The sequence below is a fragment of the Culex quinquefasciatus genome, chromosome 1 (genome assembly GCF_015732765.1).
Source record: "Culex quinquefasciatus strain JHB chromosome 1, VPISU_Cqui_1.0_pri_paternal, whole genome shotgun sequence".
Taxonomy (NCBI): domain Eukaryota; kingdom Metazoa; phylum Arthropoda; class Insecta; order Diptera; family Culicidae; genus Culex; species Culex quinquefasciatus.
In genome coordinates this window covers 20,976,948-21,002,065 of record NC_051861.1, presented here as the reverse complement: position 1 = coordinate 21,002,065, position 25,118 = coordinate 20,976,948, and the positions used below count along the sequence as shown (strand labels likewise).

At 36.4% G+C, this 25,118-nt stretch overlaps 1 protein-coding gene across 1 annotated transcript in view; it reads right to left on the bottom strand.

Annotated features, from left to right (window-relative positions):
* The window catches only part of LOC6037521 (calexcitin-2), a 105,384-nt gene extending 83,081 nt beyond the window's left edge, over nt 1-22,303 (bottom strand). The window contains exon 1 of the mRNA XM_038248618.1: nt 21,590-22,303. The gene's annotated coding sequence lies outside the window, so the exon portion shown is untranslated. The remainder of the gene's footprint in view (nt 1-21,589) is intronic.
* Between the last annotated feature and the right edge of the window lie 2,815 nt (nt 22,304-25,118).

Genomic DNA, 25,118 nt, shown 5'->3' with positions numbered 1-25,118 from the left:
ACCGGCAACAGCACCGCCTCGAGTAAGCACGCAAATGTATGCCACTTACTGGCCAAAAAGATCAAATTTAATGCACTTTTGATCATAGTTGATATTTTGCGAGACCATTTCTCATCATTTTGTTGGCACACACAGTGACACACGCGAGAAATCCTCAAACGCCTAATAAATATCGCCAAAATCAACATTTCATTTTCGCTTGCTTTTGCACGGCGATTTCGCTACGAAACTGCCCCCAACTTTCGGCAACATGTTCTTTTGCACATTAGTTGATCAATCACTTGAAATATAATCCCGAAACATGTAAATAATTAGCAAGCGCCATAAAAAAACAAACGTGCCAAGTCTTTTGACGTTTCAATGTTGACGACCCATTCCAATCGAAGGCTGAAGAAAACCGAGCGAGAAGTGAAGGCAAAAAAAGAACAAAGGGTGGCCACCAACACCACCAGCAGCGCCGTTGGATTGAGCCAGTGATGCCAGGAAATTTTCTCTATAAATGCTACTTTTCGTGAGTGTTCGCTTAAAATTTCATCAATTTTGGCAGCACTAAGCGCTTTGCTGGAAGAAAAAAGAACTAGGAAAATGGGCGTTGCCCAATACATTCTCGTTTGATTAGAATACATTTTGGGAATATTTTTTTAAAGTGCTTGTAAAAGGAATAGTATAAATTTTAGTAAAAGTGAAAATAAACAGAAATGTTCACAAAAAGTTGCTCTACTCGTTGGTGTACTTGGTTTTAGTAAATTTCAAGGAACACTTCAGATTTTCCAGCATCACTCAAACACGACCGCTTATTAGGCTTAAAATGGGAATATTTCCCCTATTATATATTTTTTGGTTAAGAAAAAGAAAAGCATTAGTCACATTGATTGATCAAGTTAGGTTATGCTGATCTTGTTTCTATCCACTTTTACAACATTTTCCCCTAAGCTTTCTTACCTAATTGCGCAAATTTTGACACAAATCATAAAGCATAAATTTCAGCCCCAAACTTGAAGTTATCTTCCGAGGCCTCCTCATCCTGAACGGGGGCAATAATTCACACACACACTTGTGAACGTTTGCGATAACGTTTCTCCAAGAGCTTTATTGTGCGGAAGTTATTGCACGACTAACTCTGGTGAGTGTTCACGTGTGTGTGTGTGTTCGTGTGTGTTCACACAATTCTAACAATGGCAGCTGTTTGCACTTTCCGCTGCCATCGCCAAAGTCAAACAGCAGGAGTTGTTCTGAAGCATCCTCGCAGTTATATCTCACCACAGAGAGAGAGCTAGAGGTAAGCCAGCAGGTTAAGTGTGGCTTCTGCTGCTGTCTGTGCGGATCGATGGGGGAATTTGTACAAGTCATTGCTGGATGGGTACGAGCATGATGCAGAGCAGATTTGATTCAGGAAATTCCTGCTTTTTCTGCTCGTTGGCCTTTGAAGCTTTTCAGCGGAGTTTGAGCTTTAGAAAAAGTTTTGTGAATATCAATGAACTTTGTTAAGGGATGTTTAAACATCAAAGTAATAATTTTTAAAATTGATTCGATTGATCCAAGTCGTAATAATTCAAGCCATTTGATGTACTGTATCCTTCTCCGTCAGGTTTCCATAGAAGCTCAACCATTCCAGCTTCTGTTCCTCATTCCAAAGCACTGACCGTATGCAAACAACCCCTGCATCGCCGCAACCCCTTCTACAGCAGGATTTCATCCCATGCGATGATGACCGTGTCCGGCCACTCATAAACATATCGCCAGTGTCATATTTGTGTGTGTGTGTGTGTGTGTGCATGCCTCACCAAAGCAAATGTGTGTAAGGGTGTAATTCTAGCAGATGGATGAGAGCCCGGGACACTGCTCTGAGTCTAGTACAACCAACACTCATAATCACCATCATCATCATCGTCATCATCAACGTGAGTAGAAGGCAGGCATGGAAAGGACTCGCCTCGTGAGGAAACTTTTCGCGATATCGTTGAACAAAGACAGGAGTGATCAGCGAAGATAGAATCTTTTGTCACTGAGTTTTTCTCACGTAAATATTCTCAACATGATGGCACTAGTATAGAATTTTGAAAAGAATTTCGATCTCACAAAAATTTTCATGCAGATATCGTTTGCTCACTGATGCATCGATGGCTTTGACTTCCCTCGCGATGCTCGCAGGATACAGCGAGTGTTCGCCATGACTGATAACGTAAACAGAGCAGCATTACGATGCGATGACCACCATCAACAGCATGTTTTACCAAGCCATCGTTGCATTTCCCGGGAGGGTAAGGAAGGGCCGGCCTTCTCTTTCTGCACTTCCTCGCTCAGGCCTATGCAGAAAGATATTAATTTCTATAACCAGCATCCATTCCGTTACGTGAAGCCTCTACTCTCGAGGGAAAGTGCCTTTCATGGCATCACAACTTTACATGGCAGGGAATGGCGTATGATTGAATCAAACGGACAGCTCGTCCACACTGTCAAGGGTTGAGCTTGAGGCAAATCGGTAGTAGGAGGTAGGATTTGCTCTGATTAAGATGAATTTTTATGGGTTTAGTCCGAGGGATGGGTTGTAATATGAACCTGTTTTTCGAAATGCAGTTTGGTGGTTGAACAATTTTCAAACATTCTGAATATTATTTTCAATTACAGTTTATAAAATTCACTGCGCATAAATAGTTCCCAAGATAATTCCTCAACCATAACACCACTGATTCGGTGAAAGAATAAATCTGTCAGTTTCTCCGAACGGCAGACGAACAATTCCGACGTGAACTTTTGGCCCGAAACCGGCGGCGCTGCCAAGTGAATAATTTAATTTTCCCATACGCACAACACAGTGGCCTGTCAGCCGTGAAAATGGCGGAAATTGTTTTCTCCATTCCGTGATGCTGTCTGGTGATTTTTTGTTTTTCGTGAAAATGACACACCTGTGCCTTAATTTAATTGAGGGAATGAAAAGCGTGAATTTCTGGCTGAATGTGTTGTGAAAAAATGTAATTGAAATTGTCCTGATTTTGTTACTAGAGTTGTTTTAAACAATCCATTTTTAATGATCTATTAATTGGGTAATTCTCCACCAACTCACACGAAATCGGAAAATGTTGCCCCGACCCCTCTTCGATTTGCGTGAAACTTTGCTCTAAGAGGTAATTTTGGTCCCTGATCACGAATCCGAGGTCCATTTTTCGATATTTCGTGACGGTAGGGCAGTACGACCCCTTTCATTTTTCTGGTTTTTTACTAAGACATTTTCTTCAGGGATTTGAGCTCGCAACCGTGAAGAGATAGAAATTTGGTGTCAAAGGGACTTTAAAATTAGACGCCCGATTTGATGGCGTACTCAAAATTCCGAAAAAACGTATTTTTCATCAAAAAAAGTTTAAAAATAGTTTTAAAACCGCTGCCATTTCCTGTTACTAAACTGTCAAAAATCGTGAGACATGTCATTTTATGGGAAATTTAATGTACTTTTCGCATCTGAAGTAACCCAGAAGGGTCATTTTTTCATTTAGAACATTTTTCATTTTAAAATTACTTGTTTTTTTCTAGCTTTGCAGGGTTACATTTTACAAAAAGTTTTTTGAAAAAGTTATGATTTTGATCATTTTTGACAATTTTTTCGAATTTTGAACCCCTTAAACTCAATCGTGTGCTTTTGAAAGTATATTTTTTCGGAAAGTTCAGCTAATTTTGCATAAGAATGACTTGGACGATTGTTATGACTCGTTCATTGCGAGAATCAGATTTTTTTTTTCAAAAACAAATATTTTTGTGATTAGTGAGTGTATCCCTCACAGACAAATAGTGCACAAGCCTTAACAATCGTCCAAGGGGTCATTCATATGCAAAATAAGCTGAACTTTCCGAAAAAAATACTTTCAAAAGCACACGATTGAGTTTTTGGGGTTAAAAATTCAAAAAACAGGTCAAAAAGGTCAAAATCATAACATTTTCAAAAAACTTTTTTGTAAAATACTGATAACTCGTGAAGAATACATGCATTTTTTTGTTTTTGTCTGCTCTACAACTCTGTAGAACATTGTTACACTCTTAAATGTAACCCTGCAATGTTAGAAAAAAACACGTAATTTTGAAATGAAAAATTATGTTCTAAATGAAAAAAATGACCCTTCTGGGTTATTTCAGATTCGAAAAGTACATTAAATTTCCCATAAAATGACATTACTCACGATTTTTGACAGTTGAGTAACGGGAAATGGCAGGGATTTTGAAACTATTTTTCTAACTTTTTTTGATGAAGAAACGTTTTTTTTCGGAATTTTGAGGACGCTATCAAATCGTCGTATAATTTTACACAAAAGTCCCTTTGACACCAAATTTCTATCTCTTCACGGTTGAGAGCTACAAATCACTGAAAAACGTGTCTTAGTAAAAAACCAGAAAAATGAAAGGGGTCGTACCGCCCCACCGTCACGGATATCGAAAAATATACCTCGAATTCGTGATCAGGGACCAAAATTACCTCTTAGAGCAAAGTTTCACGCAAATCGAAGAGGGGTCGGGGCAACATTTTCCGATTTCGTGTGAGTTGGTGGAGAATTACCCAATTATTAAATGGTTTAAGACAAAGAGACTAACATTTAAAAAAGGTCAAATTTTCTTTTTAAAATTTGAAGCATTGATTCCAAAATTTAAAAAAAATATGGGTACCCCTCGCTCACGTTCCTGTTTGTTTGAGTTACGAATCGTTGGGAGCCACTATGATAAGAAGTTTTGGTGCTCCGGGACCCTCTGGGATGGGACATTTTATTTCCACAGATGCCCAGGACACTATTAGCCGTGGTTAAAGCGCCACAACTTGCTCTCAGGGGGCAAACATTTTTTTTATCAAAAAACTTCAAAATTTTCATGAAAATAAAAGTCAAATCAACTGAGAACAATCTAAAACGCATATAATCATATTTAGCATATTTGGGCTGGATTTAAAATATTTTAATTTTTTCTGAAAATCCAATGTACAGCACCGCAAAAACTTTACTTTTGGCAAACAAATAAATTTTCGTCAATATTTTGGTATTTTGGAAACTAATGACTGCAAAACAACTGAACAGGTGTATAATGCATTTCATAACACCCCCCTCAATGATTGGCGAAAAGTTAATTGTAATTCCAACTGTTAAACTAAACAAATACCATGCCAATGACGGAGAAACGGCGAGTAAAGAGCTGATCCAATTTGAGCGTCAAGTGTTGATTGAGCTCGGAAAACGCAAAATATTGACCCTCGTTTCCCACAATTTACCAAACCAGGACTGCGTGCGTAAAGTAGACATAACCGCCACGGCCATGATTGGATTTCACAGAAATGGTATTTGGTTAGTGCGTTCACACTGATAGCTTTCAAATGTGTGTGCGTGTGTGTGCGTCTCATTAGTGACACTAATTAAAGTGGCAAATGGTAGTACCATTTAGGTTTAGAAATTGGTATCTGATTTTGTGTCCCAAATTTACCAAGGTGAGCGGTCATTTAAAGTTCAAAACGTTACCGTTAATCAATCTGTTGGCCTTGGCAAACAGCCCATTTTTCGCAACTAATCGCCTTAAATGACACAAACGCCTAAGTTGCTTACTGCAAAATTTTGCAGTGAACAAGAAAATACGGACGCAAAATGTGCTTTGTCAGCAGGAAAATGGCCAAAATCGGCTTATTTTCCGATGCACTCTGAGTGCCAGTTTCCTTGATAAAGGGTGGCCCACCTGATCAAATGCAGTAAAGCTTTCTGCAGGAACTGGGGACAACCTAAGTGCCATCCACGACGAGTAAAACACAGCTGTGTGACAGCAGTGCTGCAGTCAATCGTCCATTTTCGAGAACTTTTTGCTAAAAGAGGCTTCTCCTGGAAAACGTGGTTGGCTCATTTTTGAAGTTTTGAAGTTGATGTAACAACGGGTTTACCCTCGAATGCCTTATGATTGTTTGAATTTAACTCAATTTTGATTGCAGTTTATATTTAAAAACAAATTTTGTCACGAACTGTAAAAAATCAGGTTCTTGAGCTTTCGAAAACATGCTCAACTCAACCACGACATCGTCGAGGGTTAAGTTGGCATTCCTTGAACCTCACACCAGGCGGCGCTATGATTCATGTCACCAGCATACAGAACCAACTAACGTATAAAGAAAAAAAAAACTATCGTACCAACACTTGAAAATTCCATGCTCGGAGAGTCCAAAAAATCTTCCACTCGATTTGTGGCCCACCGAAAAGTGGTCACGACCACGAGGTGGCACCACGTTGTTGTCCCCAAATCAAAGGAACACAATTTTCTCCTTGGCGTAAGAAGTAGGTATTCCTCCTTGGCTATGAGAACGTGCCCTGCACAGTTAACAAAGCAGGGCAAGTCAAGAGCGGTCGACCTGTTCTGGTAGATATACTAGGAAAACAAATTTAAATTCAAGACTTTGCTCACACATTGTAGGGGAAACACTGTGGTATTTGTGAAGCTTTTTTGATTTTTGTATTTTTTTAAAAGAATGTTTTAAAAAACTCTACAAGACAATTTCAACAGTGCATTTAAAAAAAAAAAAATTGTCGACAAAAACAAAACAAAAACGTTCGAGAAAAAGCCCAAGACGCAAACCCAAAAACCACTTGAAAGGGGTTGTGGCTTTTCCCACTTGGATGACCCGGCCCAGTCAGTAGCAATGTCCCGTTATTATCGTGGTTCTTTCGACCCGAAGTTCACTAAAGGGATGTTTTTTGGGTGGATAAGTGGAATGGATCAAGTTGGCTAAAATAGTTTATAAATACGATATCTTATCAATTTTTGACTTCCTCACTGAGAATAGGCTATAAAATTACTCGGAAAATGAACTTTTTTAATTTGACCTCCTAAGCCAACCTTCATTTATATTTATTAAAACAGAATCAAATTCTGGACAAGTGTCTGTGCGTGTGTGTGGGGATGTTGATAAAAAACATGCACTAGGGTGATAGTAAAAAAATCGACATCAGGGATACCCTCTGACTCACTCAAATCGGTTAAGGTTTAAGGGTCGTTTTTTGTCGTTGATGTTTATATGAAGGAAATCGCAAAAAATGTATGCAGAAAACATCGTTTCAGTATTTTTCTGCCATGTGGCGCGGGTCTTGCCCAAAATTGTCCAAGTGTGAGATTCTTGTAGGAAATTCAATTCTCTACAACTTTTCCGAAGGGTGCAACACGATCCGAGTTGATTTTTGGTGTTTTTGAATTTCTTACTAAATAAAGGTATAGGGTTTGCTTTTGGCTCCGACGCCAAATCAAGCTTCGTTCTCAAATCGTTTCTCGAGAAATATTCATTCGAAAAATCTGCAAAAAATCAGGGACGATCGATTTTCGACGCCCGATCGTTTGACAATGACAGAATTGGTCTATCTCCAATATCCGAATTTTGGCGCTCAATTTACCGTAGAGCACGCGTGACGTCCGTGTGTGGTGAAAAAGTGCTCAATTTTGTGGTAGGGGGTTTCTCAGAGCCCACATTATGGATTTAAGCTCTCTTGGGCGCATTTGAAAGAGATGTGCTGAACCTGAACCAGTTTCATACCAAATTTGAATTTATCCATTTTCTAAGGGGACTCGGAGTATGGTTTCACCTGATCAGGCGGTTTTCAAATAAAAATTCGTTCGAAAATTGAAATATTAAAATCGTTTATATATCAAAAAAATTGCATTTTTCGAGCCCTACGTCCTCCCAAATTTTCATCCATGTCGGTAATGTGGTTCATGATTTACAGCTTGTGGACTAATTCACTGTGAGGGGGAAAAACCCCTAAAAAAGGTAAAAGCCAATTTTCACCAAATGCCAAAATTTTTCATTTGGCATTTTATCTATTTTTTTTCTCCATATCATAATCTAGACCATATTCGAGGTTCTGAAACAAATTTGACCTCATTTGGATTTACCGTTCAGATTTTAGAAAATTTCCATTTTTGCCTTTCTTACTAAAGAAAGGTATAGGGTTTGCTTTTGGCTCCGACTCCAAATCAAGCTTCGTTCTCAAATCGTTTCTCGAGAAACATTCATTCGAAAAATCTGCAAAAAATCAGGGACGATCGATTTTCGACGCCCGATCGTTTGACAATGACAGAATTGGTATATCTCTAATATCCGATTTTAATTAAAACTTATTATCTTATACACTTCTTCTATACCCCTTATATACCTTCAAGTTTATAAGCCTAAATCTCATCAGGATCAACATGGATCTTCTTGCAGCCTTCGACAAAGTTGTAGGAAATTGAATTTCCTGCAAGAATTTTACACTTGGGCAATTTTGGGCGAGATCTGCAACACCTGCTGCCAAAATCCTGAAACGATTTTTCTCATATAATTTTCAGCATAAAAAAGCGACCCATAAAACCTTAATCGATTTGGCCAAAAATTGGCACAGTTACATATTATTGCCTAAAGAATCGCGCCAAGGGGTATCTCTTGAGATTTTCCAAAATTCCACCTCCACCTAGTTCACTTTTAGATACAGATTGGAAGAAGTCTGAAAGTATGATAAAAACGTTACTTAATCCACCTCAAGGTGGTTGGAGCCTTCCTCAAATTTAAAGGGTAATGCTATCCAAAATAGACACAAAAGGCCGGATCTTTCAGTGTTTTATCAACTTGATTCATTATTCATACCATCAGATCTGCAATCTATTGAACTCGTTGGAAAGGTCTTTTGATTACTGATCCAACGACAGGTCGCATGATAGACACGGATCATCGAAATATCTGAGATCCGAAAAGCCTCTGAAAAGTGCATAAATAACACTTAAGTGCTTATAACTTTTTATAGGGTTGTCAGCTATTCAATCTTTTGAACTCGTTGGAAAGGTCTTTCTTATACCTTTCTAAAAATGTATATCATGGTTTTCAATCTTCCGGCTTTTTGTAAAAATCGTTTTTTAGCATAACTTTTGAAGTACTTAACTAAACTTTATACTTTTCATTAGCGACTTATGGGACTCCAACACGGATCGAATTAGACTAAAACAGAAAAAATCGGTTGAGCCGGTGCCGGGATAACCCAGTGCATTTTTTTATCAACATCCCACCACACACACACAGACATTTGCTCAGAATTTGATTCTGAGTCGATAGGTATACGTGAAGGTGGGTCTAGTTTGTAAAATTAAGAAATTTCATTTTCGAGTGATTTTCTCAGGCAAAAAGCAAAAACGGGAGATTTTTAACATAACCTCAAATGGCCAGGTCTGATCGCCACGAAAAAATCCATGTTGAGGGATGCCACTTTCTTCAAAGGTGGTATCCGTATATTCTTGAAAAAAAAGTTTGATTTTCATTCATTCAAAACTTATTTTCATTAGGACCTCTTAGGTACGATCACGTTAGGGGCCATCTAAAAGCCATAAGGGGGTTTGGAACTTAAATTTAAAAAAGACTTTCGTCTTTTAATGCAACCTCAATCAAAACCCCATGGTTTCAGTCCCGTCAGCAATTTGTTGTGTTACATGGTCCAGATACAATTATGCAAATTCCATCTAAGCCTGTTAAAATCAGTTACTCCATCGAGCTACTCCGACGTAATTCTAGCCGGAACGTAGAGCAAAATAATTACCTCCCACCAGTTTCAACATCCCACAAACTGCATACCAGGCAAAAATAAGCTTATTTCAATTAGGCAATTTGCCGGCATTAAAATCATCATGAATAATTTCCACGCATAATTATGAGTTTAACTTTTGCATACGTGCACTTTTCGCATACATTTAGGCATATTAAATCAAAACATATGCTATTTTGACACGCAGCATCGTGGTGCAAAAGGACCGTTATGATTAGATCCCACGCACCACCGTGTTATAAACTGTAATTTGATGGTCCTGTGTGATTTAATTCATTGCTAACAAATAAAAGAAAACTAACTTTATCCACCTATGTGGTTGATGCCTTCCTCACTCTTTACCAACAATGGGTAATATGAGTGGTTTAGACACGTATTTCAGCTATTTTTTTTAGGTCCAGAAAAATAAGTACACAGATATAACTTAAGTGGTCAGAACACGAGACAGAGTTGTCAGATCATCAATTTTGTGGACTCGTTAGAAAGGATTTTCGATTACCTAACCAACAATGGGTTGGATGATGGATCCGGACATCGTTTACATGCATATAAATGAGATCCGGCTTCAAAAAAGGACATAAATATCACTTAAGTGGTCATAACTCGAGACAGGGTTGCCAGATCTTCAATGATGTGGACTCGTTGGAAAGGTCTCTCGATTACCTAACCAATGATTGGTCGGATGATGGATCCGGATATAGTTTACATGCATTTAAGTGAGATCCGGCTTCAAAAAAGTACATAAATATCACTTAAGTGGTCATAACTCGAGATAGGGTTGCCAGATCTTCAATGTTGTGGACTCGTTGGAAAGGTTTTTCGATTACCTAACCAACAATGGGTCGGATGATGGATCCGGATATAGTTTACATGCATTTAAGTGAGATCCGGCTTCAAAAAAGTACATAAATATCACTTAAGTGGTCATAACTCGAGACAGGGTTGCCAGATCTTCAATGATGTGGACTCGTTAGAAAGGTCCCTCGATTACCTAACCAACGATGGGTTGGATGATGGTTCCGGACATCGTTTACATGCATTTAAGTGAGATCCGGCTTCAAAAAAGTACATAAATATCACTTAAGTGGTCATAACTCGAGACAGGGTTGCCAGATCTTCAATGATGTGGACTCGTTGGAAAGGTCTCTCGATTACCTAACCAATGATTGGTCGGATGATGGATCCAAACATCGTTTACATGCATTTAGGTGAGATCCGGCTTCAAAAAAGAACATAAATATCACTTAAGTGGTCATAACTCGAGACAGGGTTGCCAGATCTTCAATGTTGTGGACTCGTTGGAAAGGTCTTTCGATTACCTAACCAACGATGGGTTGGATGATGGATCCGGACATCGTTAACATGCATTTAAGTGAGATCCGGCTTCAAAAAAGTACATAAATATCACTTAAGTGGTCATAACTCGAGACAGGGTTGCCAGATCTTCAATGATGTGGACTCGTTGGAAAGGTCTCTCGATTACCTAACCAATGATTGGTCGGATGATGGATCCAAACATCGTTTACATGCATTTAGGTGAGATCCGGCTTCAAAAAAGAACATAAATATCACTTAAGTGGTCATAACTCGAGACAGGGTTGCCAGATCTTCAATAATGTGGACTCGTTAGAAAGGTCTCTCGATGGGTTGGATGATGGATCTGGACATAGTTTAAATGCATATAAGTGAGATCCGGCATCAAAATTCCAGCACCCGATTCGCAACTTTGACACTTTTTTATACGTAACTTTTGAACTACTTATCGGATCTTCAAACAATTCAATAGTGCAGTATGGGGCACCAAACCGGATCGAATGCAACTTGTTTGACTCAAATCGGATCAGCCAGTGCCGAGAAAACTTGGCAAGAATTTTGAGCACCAAGGGGAATACGCACACACATACACACACACACAGACATTTGTTCAGTTTTCGATTCTGAGTCGATAGGTATACATGAATATAGGTCTACGAGCTGTTTTTCAAAAGTTACTTTTTCGAGCAGGATTATAGCCTTACCTCAGTGAGGAAGGCAAAACTATGAATATATTGACGTTTCCTTAAAAATTGGATTTGGATCAAAGATTGTCCATGCAATTCCTAAGTCAAATGAAGTATTTTTGCAACTTATTTATTTTCCATAAAAGTCCACATAATGTTTAATTTGATTTATACTAAAAGTTATTCGCAATTACGCAATTTCTATTACCGGCCGATTTTTTTTTTTACGGTAAAAGTAGTATTTCCGTTGAAAGTTTTCTTGCAAACACTGGCTCGCATTGACTTGTTGTGCTTGTGGCGTTGGTGGCCGGCCTTTGTTTTTTAGCTGAGCAATTCTCTGAGATTTCGGTCATTCGATTTTTTTTTGTATTTTTTAATCCGGCTGAAACTTTTTTGGTGCCTTCGGTATGCCCAAATAAGCCATTTTGCATCATTAGTTTGTCCATATAATTTTCCATACAAATTTGGGAGCTGTTCATACAAAAATGATATATGAAAATTCAAAAATCTCTATCTTTTGAAGGAATTTTTTGATCGATTTGGTGTCTTCGGGAAAGTTGTAGATATGGATAAGGACTACACTGAAAAAAAAATGATACACGGTAAAAAAATTGTGATTTTCAATTTAACTTTTCATTTATTGATATATTTTAGGGGAAATAAAATGCCAACTTTTCATAAATTTCCAGGTTGTGCAAAATCTTTCACCGAGTTATGAATTTTCGAATCAACACTATTTTTTTCAAAAAATCGAAATATTGGTCGCAAAAATTTTTCAACTTCATTTTTCGATGTAAAATCAAATCTGCTATCAAAAAGTACTTTAGTGAAATTTCCATAAAGTGCACCGTTTTCAAGTTATAAACATTTTTAAGTAACTTTTTTGGAAATAGTCGCAGTTTTTCATTTTTTTTTAATTAGAGCACATGTTTGAAAAAAATATTTTTGAAAAGCTGCGAAAATTCTCTATATTTTGCTTTTTTGAACTTTGTTGATTCGACCTTTAGTTGCTGAGATATTGCCATGCAAAGGTTTAAAAAGCAGGAAAATTTATGTTTTCTAAGTCTCACCCAAACAACCCACCATTTTCTAACGATGATATCTCAACAACTAATTGTCCGATTTTCAACGTTAAAATATGAAACAGTCGTGAAATTTTCCGATCATTCCGAAAAAAATATTTTCGTTTTTTTAATCAAGACTAAAATTTCAAAATGGCGTAATATTGAATGTTTGGCCCTTTTGAAATGTTAGTCTTGATTTGAAATTTTTAAAAGTATTGTTTTCGGAACGATCGGAAAATTTCACGAATGTTTCATTTTTTTTTAACATTGAAAATCAGACCATTAATTGCTGTGGTATCGACGTTAGAAAATGGTGGGTTGTTTGGGTGAGACTTAGAACACATAAATTTTCCTGCTTTTTAAACCTTTGCATGGCAATATCTCAGCAACTATAGGTCGTATCAACAAAGTTCAAAAAAGCAAAATATAGAGAATTTTCTCAGCTTTTCAAAAATATTTTTTTCAAAAGTGGGAAAACATGTGCACTAATTTAAAAAAATGAAAAGCTGCGACTATTTTCAAAAAGTTTAAGTGTTGTAATTAGTGTTGATTCGAAAATTCATAACTCGGTCGAAGATTTTGTGCACAACCTGGAAATTTCTGAAAAGTTGGCATTTTATGTCCCCTAAAACATATCAAAAAATAAAAAAAAAATGTTTTTTTGCAAATCACGTATTAGTGACAAAAAAATAAATTAAAAATCACCAATTTTTTTTACCGTGTATCATTTTTTTTTCAGCGTAGTTTTTATCCATACCTACAACTTTGTTGAAGACGATCAAAAAATTCGTTCAAATGATACAGATTGTTGAATTTTCATATATTATTTTTGTATGAACAGCTGCCAAATTTGTATGGAAAATTATATGGACAAACTAATTATGCAAAATGGCTTCTTTGGGCATACCGAAGGCACCAAAAAAGTTTCAGCCGGATTAAAAAATACAAAAATTAAAATAAAAAAAAAAGATCGATTTGGTAGAGAACTGCTCAGCTGCCTTCACATTTCGCTCGCTTTTCGTCAGCCTTCGACGAGAATAGGTAAAACGTCAAGTATCTCAGGATTTTTCTTTTTTGATAGCGCTTGCTAATCAATTACTTGATTCGGAATTATTTTTCACGTGAAAAGCTAAAGCACGTGCAAGAAAATATATTGCCGGTAGTTGGACGCAATTCAATCAACTTAAAACAAAATTTAGAATCTTTACGTTTTTGTTTTTCTTTGTTGATTGATGCAGTAGAGCTGTAAGTTGATCTTTATACTTATTTTAACCATTAATGTCGTTGTCCTATACAATTTTGATGCAAAATCTTAATCAATTTTCAATAAATTTAAAATTTTCCGGGAAATTGGACGCTCTACTTTTAATAATTTATTCAAAAATCTAATCAAAACAAATAATACATCCATCTTATATAAATTTGAGTAAACAAAAAATAATTTTTGTCAACTATAATTCTTTATCATTTTTGCAACTATCCTGATTGAAACCTTCCCTCTCTCAATGCGAGCTCGTTTCAATTCCAGCAACGTATCGAAAGTACAGTCTGTCTCACTATCTGCACCCACAGGTCCAACTGTGGCAAGTAAAAGTTTAAACAAGCCAAGAACACAAAAGAACATACCACATTCACACAGCGCCAGGAAGCAAGTAAAGTTTTCTTTTCACGGCTGGGAGGAAAAACGGGAAAGCTGGGAGGAAGTCGTTCCTGAGGTCATTTCATCTTTATTCTTTCCCGTATTGCTCTTCTTGTTTTTTTTTTTCGAAAGTCGAACAAAGGCAATTTTCCTCCTCCCAAAAAAGGAGCCCTGTACGTCCTTCGTCGAGTGGAAGTAATGTTCTACCTCCATGTGCCTTCTCGGAAGGCACTCGGAAAGACGCCCTACTAATTTAAAGTGGGCAATTTTTGGACTAAATACGCAAAGACAAAAATATCACTCTGCTCGGAGATTGTTTTTTTTTTTTTGCAAAAAGTTATACTCGCACCAAATGGAACGTCATAAATTTTGGCTCCCCCTGGGGATGAGGTGAAAGTGTGTCGAGGTCAGGTCCCTGGGAAATTTTGAGAACAAACAACTTTTTCAAAGGCGATTCATTTGTTAGTGTGGAAGGCGAAGAGACAATTTATTTGGAACAATTATGCTCGGTAGTTAAAGTGAGTCAGTGTTGCCAGAAACAGATTGTTTTTAAAAATCAATTTTCTTTTGGATTAACCTTAATATTCTACCAGCTGCAAACCAATCCTACAGAAATCGTCCATCTGCAGCAATAGTCGTGCAGAATAATCAAAACATTTCGCCAACTGGAAATCCCTTCTGGTCCACCATGCCCTAGAACAAGAAATAAGTCCTTCTGCAAGTGGTAACAACACCCCATTAGACGAGCCAGTGCCGAACGTGATTTGAAGTTTGAATTGTTCTGCCAAAGTTCTGCCAGCATCAAGAGCAGTGCTACCAAATAGATAGGATGTTGTTTCACCCCTTCAAGTTCAGCAGGGTCCTGGTGGCTTCTGATTGTGATGTTTCAGTGAGCACTGCTTTCGTTCGTTCTGGTGTCCATTAGTGAAAATTAATGGACTGGATTAATAAAACGGTACGTGACCCACTTTTCACGTCACTTTCGCAAAGCTCTAACAACGATTGTTATTAATTTTCATAAAGCCTAGTTGAAGGGAGAGGCAAAAACGTGCTGCAAATTGCTGATGAGAGCACTGTTTTGTTGTTCCTGTTTTTCTTCTTGTACATTTGTCGCATCGAGAAGCGCAAAAGTTGACATAATGAATGGATAATTAGATAAATTAGCTGCGAAAGCGCTTTTTGCCGTGTGCCATTGAACTTAGTTGATAGTCGATTAAGCTGAATCAGTGCGATAAACGTGCGCAAAATTTGACCAACCATTCGAGAACAATCTTTTTCCAATTCGATTGGCCGAACCACACCCCTCTTGAACTGATCACCTGAACCGTGTGGGGACAAAGATTGGTTCTTTGATAATACAACTCGGTGGAATCGTGAGTGAAATTCTAAAATTCCAGGTTGTACACCTCTGGACTAACATTCGAAAATGGTTAATCAAATATTTTTCAAAAGCAATAAATCATTTTTTTCCAATTCATCGAATTTACTTAGTGTAAGCCATTTTCAAAACCCTGCTCCAGTCAGCCCAGGCGGATTCGTGCACAATCACTTTATAACTTCCGCTTCCGGCGTGGTTCATCTGATTATCCGTGTGCAGTAGTGTGCTCTCAGTGCAGTGTGCACCTACACCATTGCGCAGGAAGGAATTTGTGATTGTGTGTGCGGGGATTTTGTGTGCTGTTCTCGTCCCGGAATGGTGATTGCAATGAAGTGATTATAGGTTGGGAGCACATTTTTGTGGATTATCAGGTGGGTTTGGTTCACTGGGTAAATTTCTATGTATTATATGGTTTGATAAGAATCACAGTGGTCCAGATCGCAAAATTAAGTGGAAAATGGATTTTCCGAAAAATGGTTAAGTTTTGGAGCTTTGGTGTCTTCAGAAGAGTTGTTGCAAATGGAAAGGGGCAACTTTTGGTTTGGTTGAAAATTAGTGGTTCACTATTAGGTGATTTTGAAAATCTAACTTCCAGGAATATTTTGGGAATTTTTTGTCTTCTAAAAGTTGTTAGGCTTGCCAATCAAGCAACTTTGTCGAAGACACCAAAATTTATCTCGCAATCTACGCCTTCTACGACCAAATTTAGAGAAAGCATCTGAGCAAACCTTCAAAAATCAGTTTTGAACGTAGCAATTCAGGTTGAGTTTAAGAGAAAAGTGTTATTCTGGGCACTTTTAGAACTCTAAAAACGGACATTTTTATTATCTGACAAGTCAATTTGGACTCAAGGGTCAAAGTTACAGCCATTTTTATGTAAAGATGCAAATTTAAAACTTGAATATCTCGAAATGGCGCAAGCCAAATTTTAAGCACTAGGTTGCATTTGAAAGGAGATCTAGCACTACAAACGCTGAAAAAATCTCAGGGTGTTTTCTTTAAACTCGAGATATCTCCATTTGAAAAGTCTAATTTTCAAGGAAAACCATATGGGACCACCCTAACGAAATTCGAAAAGTTTCCAAATATATGTTTTTTCATGTATTTTGGCCGGCTGAATCTGAATCTGCCCTCAGAATTGAGCCAAAGTGTCGAAAAATTGATTTTTGGTCATATTTTGGATTTTCATGTAAAATTATCATTTAAACCAAAAATATAACCAAAAATCGATTTTTCGACTATTTGGCTCAATTCTGAGGGCAGATTCAGATTCAGCCGGCCAAAATACATGAAAAAACATATATTTGGAAACTTTTCGAATTTCGTTAGGGTGGTCCCATATGGTTTTCCCTTGAAAATTAGACTTTTTCAAATGGAGATATCTCGAGTTTAAAGAAAAACACCTCTGAGATTTTTTCAGCGTTTGTAGTGCTAGATCTCCTCTTTCAAATGCAACCTAGTGCTTAAAATTTGGCTTGCGCCATTTTGAGATATTCAAGTTTTAAATTTGCATCTTTTTTACATAAAAATGGCTGTAACTTTTGACCCTTAAGTCCAAATTGACTTGTCAGATAATAAAAATGTCCGTTTTTTAGAGTTCTAAAAGTGCCCAGAATAACACTTTTCTCTTAAACTCAACCCTGAATTGCTACGTTCAAAAAACTGATTTTTGAAGGTTTGCTCAGATGCTTTCTCTAAATTTGGTCGTAGAAGGCGTAGATTGCGAGATAAAATTTTGGTGTCTTCGACAAAGTTGCTTGGATTGGCAAGCCTAACAACTTTTTAGAAGACAAAAAAATTCCCAAAAATATTCCTGGAAAGTTAGATTTTCAAAATCACCCTAATAGTGAACCACCCTAATTTTCAACCAAACCAAAAGTTGCCCCTTTCCATTTGCAACAACTCTTCTGAAGACACCAAAGCTCCAAAACTTAACCATTTTTCGGAAAATCCATTTTCCACTTAATTTTGCTATCTGGACCACTGTGGAATGTTCTAATGAAATATGAATCTATTAAAACAGTATTTTAATTAAAAGTTGAAGGTATTTTAGTTGGAAATGGAATTATAAATAATTCTCGATTGTTTTTTCAAGATCATTTAAAATAAATGTTGGCATATAACTGATCTTGCCAATATTATGTTTGAGATAAATTTAAATTTGTTCTCATTTTTTTTCATTGCTGTACGAGAATCGAAATCACGACCTCTGGATTAGAAATCCAGTACGTCGCAGGTCAAAACCCATCCACTACCGGCCTGGACTCCCAGTGAGCATTTTTACTCTTTGAAGGGATTCTGACTTTGCCGATAAAGTTTTTCAAAAATGTAGTTCTGCGGCCATTTTATTCATACAAATTTCCATTTTCTATACAAATTTTCGGGTTGGTCATACAAAGTGGGTACCGTAAACCAAGGTTACTTTGATAAGCTTGAGATTTTTCCGCAAAATGATGAGTACAAATTACGGACGTACGGAATAGTATGAAATTATACTGACCGTGGCAGAAAAGTTTTCAAAGTACTTCAAGAAAAAGGTTTCACAAAATTTTTGATGGTTGAAAAAGTTAGTTAAATACTATTATAAAAATGATGATGAACAACGCTTTTTCAATACCATCAAACTGTCATGATTTTTTTAATCAAAATTAGTTCAAATCGAAACACAGAATGCATTTTCGGATTCTCTGGAAAATTTTCCACTAGGAAAAGATAAAATTAGTTTGTAAATAATATTTTTTAATGGATTTTTGGGACACAATTTAAGAAAATCTTCAATTTTTTTGGCATTTTCAGAAGAACAAAATATTTATATAAAAATTGAAAACATATTAAAATTTGCTTCAGTTTGTAATGCAATATGAATCGCTTATTGTCAGCGATGGAATAATCATCATCAAAAGAAAATCATTCGACGTTCATCAAGAGAAAAAATCCGAAGGGAGTATGGCTCTTCTCTCTCGCGAACGAAAGATCGGTAAAATGAATCTAAAAAATCAGCATCTTGATTATTCGGCGGAATATCTATTTCACTACTACACTAGCAAGTGTAACGTCACACGTCGAAATATGACCTGCCACATTTTGTAGATGGGCAATGTGTGTAAACAAAGTGAAATAAATATTTTTAAGTGGCGCTGACAAGGAAATTCACAAAAAATCATCAGCAGATTGATTTTTTTGGAGAAGTTCAGGAGCGATTTTCTTCTCCGTGATTTGCCTCCTCTCTCTTTCGCGGGTGAAGAAAGTTCGCAAGCGAAATTGAGTTTTTTTGCGATTATTCCATCCCAGCTTATTGTAAAAAAAACAGTTTAAATAAACTTTGGGCAATGACTTGAAAAAATAACCATAAGTTTATACGAATTTTGTTTAAAAGTATATAAATTTAGTTTACTTAATAAAAATATTGAGTTTTTTGATGTGTCAGCAACCTTAGCTTGACCTTAGCGATAGAATATTAGACGTAAAAATAAAACTTGAATAATTAAAATCTGATTTTAACAAGAAATACTATGACTATCGAACCCAAAGTAATTTACAGAATTTTCAAAGTAAATATTTCTTAATTGTTCATAAAACTTGTGTGGCTTACCCCAGTATATGTTTTAAAAATAAAAATCTTGAGAAACCCCTTACCAGTTCGAAAATTTTCCTAAAATAAATCCTATATGAAAATCTGTACATTAAATGGGCTTTTCTGATTAAGAATTCGAATTATTTTCGAATGAGAAAAAATGGAAAAAAATTAAAAACAAAATATCCCATTATTTAATTATTATTTTTTCACTTAAGGTAAAGTTCCTAAAATATGTATTTTTCAATTTCCTATTTTTATACATTTAACGGGACTCAAAAAGACTTCTTTTGAGTGGTTCCAAAGATATATCTTTTTCGAAAAATATTGAAATTGTGGTCAATAAAATTCATCAATTTTCAGAAATTTCAAAAAATTTCGTTTTTCAATTATTTAAAGCCCATTAGGGTGACAATAAAAAAATCGACATCAGAGATACCATCTGACTCGATTCCTAATGCAAAAATAAGTATCTGTGCCAGTTTTGAGCCAAATCTGTTAAGGCTAAGGGGTCGCTTTTCATCGTTGAAGTTTATATGGGGAAAATCACGTAAATGTATGGGGAAAAACATCGTTTCAGTAATTTTCTGCTAGGTGGCGCAGGTCTCGCCCAAAATTGTCCAAGTGTGAGATTCTTGTAGGAAATTTAATTCCCTACAACTTTGTCGAAGGGTGCAAAACGATCCGAGTTGATCCTGATTTTTGGTAATTTTTCCAGAAAAAAAATCTTATATACTTCCTATATACCCCTTGTGTCGTGTACTTTCAAGTATACAAGCCGATTTCTTTTCATCGCATTCCTAATAACTCATCAGAATCAACTCGGATCGTCTTGCACCCTTCTACAAAGTTGTAGGTAATTAAATTTCCTACAAGAATCTCACACTTGAACAATTTTGGGCGAGACCTTCGCCACCTGCTGCAAAAATCCTGAAGCGATGTTTTTCCCCATAATTTTTTTGCGATTTTCCCCATATAAACTTCAACGATGAAAAGCGAACCCTTAGCCTTAACCGATTTGGCTCAAAATTGGCACAGTTACATATTTTTGCCTAAAGATTAGAATCGAGCCAGTGGGTATCTCTTGCGATTTTCCAAAATTTTCAATTTTTCTTGTCACCCTAAAGCCCATCAAAAATATGTTTGAACAGCTGACAAAATTTCTTACAATTTTCTCTCTGAGATACGAATTATCATTTTTGTTTAATAAACAAAAATCAAAATTAAAAAGATTTAAAATATGAAGAAATCAAACATATCATTCTCTATTTATTTTGCACTTTAATGCAATATGGCTCAAAATATTTTTTTAAGCTCCCTAAAACCATACATTTAGTGATCTTTATTTATCTTTTTGCGATTGAAAATATAAATATAAGATTTTTTCAGTGTATCTATTTTTCCAAAATTCCTAATTATTACGTAGAGCTTTGCCCAAGATACTAAATCGATCAAAATTCATAATTTTATACATTTACAAACCCATTTTGCAGTTTCCAAAATTTGATGGGGAATATTGTGGAAAAAATAGTCTCATCCAAATAAAAAAAATACGAAAAAAAGACGATTTGCGTCAACTGATCGAACTACTCAACAGTGTCTCTACTGATTATGAATGCAAAAATAAACCTTTTACAATGTATACTAAATTGTTTGAAATTGGTGGGAGAGGTCTTAGCGAGGCAGATCTGATTTTTTAATGAAAATAACGCCCGGATCGATCTTGCGACCTATCGTCGGATGCGTGATCAACACAACTACGAGTACACAAAATTGTAGATCCGACTAGTGTTAATTAATCACTCTTTGAAGCCGAATTTCTGATAATTCGATGGAAATGATGTCCGGATCAATCATGCGATCCACGGATGCTTAATCAGAAGACCATTCCAAAAATTCTAAAAGATTGAAGATTTGTTATGAGTATGTGAAGTTGTTTTGAGAACAGTGGACGAAATACGTATCTGTCAAATATATAACGGAATTATAACAGAATTATAGTAAAACGGTCAACCAAACTAGAATATTTTTGAGGTAGAACATTTTTATTTTAACAAAAAAAACTACATTAATGTGAAGAATATTCAAACTTTTCATCTATTATCGTTGTTATGTTTGTAAAGAATGTGATATTTATGGATTATCTGACGAAATAATAATTCTAAATAAATATCTGTTATTTTTCACAGATTTCTTGTTCAACACAATAAACCCCAAAGCCGACCCCAAAGAATCCCACTAAATCAATTAACTTTCACCTTTTTTTTCGCCCACTCTCCCAAAAAATGGACTGCTAACGGAAAGAAAGAAAAAGATTCGAAAAAAAAAAACAATAAAACCCAGCACTACAAGCCCCTAATCCACTCACCGTATTAATCCCTAACGGAAAATCCTTTTTGGACTGCCGCGTTTTTGTTTCCGGCGTTGTTTCACCTCACGGAAACGATCGCACAATCCTTTTTTTTATCGAAGTCTTGAGAAAGCTTTTTGAACTTTGGCGTTTATCTTGTACTCTTTGGCACTAAATCTTGCACCACAAACTATCACTTTCAACACTTGAGAGACCACGCCTGGGAGATAACTCAAACTTGGGACAAACCAATCCTTCCGCTTCGACGAGCCACGATTGAATGGCTTTCGCACGGTGCCGCGTCAAACTTGTATCTTCGTGTTGTCGTCGTCGTCGTCGTCGTCCGCCAGCCGGAACCTCGTTCCTCTTTTGTTGTATAGAGCGTCCGTGTCACACACGCAGCAGCAGCGGGGGCACGTTCCGTACAGGGGGAGGGAACACTTTGGAAAGTGAAACCCGCACCAACACCAGCTTAACGGATTGCAGTGGCGCGAGGAGGGCCGTTAATCAGCTGGCCAATTTTGACGGCGGTGAAGCAGAAGAAGAAGCAGAAGTGTACGAGGAAGAACTAGGATTTACACACCGGCGTTCCGGGACGCAAAACTTTTTGCCCTACTTTCACAGGAGCCGATTTTTGAAGCTCGTGGCGGGGACAGCCGAAATCCGGGTCAGCAGGCAGAGATGCACCAACGACGAAGCCAGACACGAACCGAATGCAGCTCCGTTCCGGCCAGAGGAACGCTTTTATAGCTTCTGACAGCATAAGTTGTCCCCGTTTGTGAGGGGATGCTGCACTGCCGAGCGTCGTCGACGGCGATGATGATTCCGACGACGACGGTTTTTTCGACCAAATTTTAGGCGCGCACCCCAGACAGATATCGCCACAAACGGACCCCGAGCGATCCCCGTCCGGCCACCCTCGGTGGTTCGGTCCACGGAACACCTGTTCCAGCATCCCTCACCCTCACAGCGTGAAAGGACAGGAGCACGTTCGCAGGATTTGGCGCGAGCTTTCGGTGGGGAGTGCGTTCACAAAGCTTCGTGTTCTCTCCAAGAAGAGAGCGAAACAGAATCGAGGAAAGAGAGCGAACGAGGACGAAAATTTTCCGCGCGCTCGAGAATGAGAGAAAGTTCTCGGAGGGGAAAATGAGAGCTTTTGGATGCATTCTAGGTGGCAGTGTGTGGAAATTGTGGGTGCTCTTATTTCTTCGGGTTTTTACGAATTCGGGTGGGTGAACGGAGTCGCAAAAATGCATTTTTGAAGTGACCCGAGCAATGTGCTGTAATAAAATATAGTTTTGATTTGAAGTATGTCAATAGGATGAAAAAATCAACTTTTCTTTCGATCCAGCTATTGCTTTTTACTAGTAAAAGTTGATCTTTAAGAACAAAGTTCCAAATTTGTGGATTTCAAAGCTTTCAAATAAAGGTAAATGCGAATAACTATATGCAATAGAGCGTCCAATTTCCCGTCCCGGAAAAAATTACCGGGAATTCCCGGGATTTCCCGAAAAATAATATTTCCCGTTTCCCGGGAAATTTTTGAATTTCCCGGGGATTCCCGAAATTTAAGCGGAAGTATACATTTTCCTTACTTTTTGGTCCTAATTTTTTTATTATTGAAAAAAATATTAATGAGAGAACCTAACTTAATTTTATTCATTTCAATCTACTGTGCATATTGAACTAATAAGAAAAACGGGGTATTAATGATAGGATTTAATTCTGTTTTTATATATTTTTTCCAACTGGTAAGGTTTGTCTCAAGATTATTATATTGTAAAACATGTACTAGGGTAGGCCACACAAGGTCCATGCACTATTGTTGGAAAAAATGTTTTTCAATAGTATTTGAAAACTAGTGGCGTTGAAAATTGTATTTAGCATATTGGGGTGACTTTATACAAAATATTTGTTGTTAAAATCAGATTTAATGTGTTCAAATTTTACACAATCACTAAGGTTGCTAATCAGTTTTTAAAGAAGAAATAGAAAATCAGTGTATATTTTACTTAACATAGTTTATAAGTTTTTTATCAATAAACCTATAAATTTTTGGTGAAATTGATAAAAAGTCAAAATTTTGCCTAAAAATCCTTAAAATGAGTTTTTTTTTTGATAAAATTACGGTCTAGAACAAGTTATTTGCCATGAAAAACATAATTTCTGCATGCTTTTGTTTTTGTTTGTTTTATGAGTCAACGTTATTCTTAAACATATTCCTTTGAAATGGTAACAGAGACAAATTTAAAAGCATTTTTATGGTTAAGAAGCATGGATTTTACTCACTGATTCAATATTTTATTTTAAAAAAATATACTTCTTAACAAAAAAAATCAATTGATAAAATAAGATTTTTTTTCACAGAGTTGTATGATTTTTATAAGCAGTCAAGCCATTAATTGACCCCTACACTCATTTTGAACATTAAAGTTGCATTTCTATACAATTTTGTTGCAAAATATCAATCAGAAGCAGGATAAGATCAATTTTCGATAAATTTCAAATTTCCCGGGAATTCCCGGGATTTCCCGGGTAATTTGTTAAAAAAAATTGCACGCTCTAATGTTCAATTATAAATTTTCTATTATTTTTTAACATTAGGAACTGTTCCGAATATGAGGGATGACTATACACAAAGTTTGTTGAAGAACTTCTAATAACATTGTTCAAAAATTTACTCAAAATTCTTAATTCATGTGGAATCATAATCTAGAAGGTCAGAAATATCAAGTGTAATTTGAATTTTTCTTGAGCCGATTTGGTTTTCTTTAAAGTTTGTATGGAGAATTTGGGCAGTAATTCTCAGTTGCTAGGTAACCAGACAAATGAAAAAATCTATTTCTTCCAGGCTATGTTGAATGCATGTAATGCTGTTTAATTTGCGAAACAATAATGCATAAAAAGTGGAAATACACATTTTTTCACACAATGTTGCTCATTACTTAGAGAAAAATGGCTAGCCAAGTTTTTTCAGATTTTTTTGCTGTGGCTAAAGTGCATTAAAAATTGACTTAAAAAAAAAAGATATTTTTAACGGAAAAATTCGAATTTAAATTCCAAATGAAAGCGCCAGCTCTTGTTACGTTCAATCGAGCTCATGTTTGGGATTTGGGCTCGGTATGCTCACCGGTACAAACCCCTGAAAGCCCGCCAAAAAGTCAAAAGTCACTCTTATCTAAATATTCGAAAATATATATATATTTCGAATGAAATTTCTGATTGGTTTGGAGTCTTTGGCAAAATAATAGATATTGTTGAAGACTATGTTTGATATTTTTTATGAGTTTAAGGTGACAAAACCCTAAAGTTTTGAGCCATAAAAAAGTATAAAAAAACAACATTTTGCGCCGAGTTACTTTTTTTTTGAAAATTGTATAAAAGAAACAAAAAAAATTAAGTTTTTTAAGTCTTGTATCAATATCTCAGAAATTAATGGTTAACAAATAAAGGGTTTGTAAAAAATTCCTGAATACTCCGGAAAAAAATATTTTTTTTAATTTTATAGTCTTCTCAAACATTTTAAATGGGCGTAAAATGAAATATT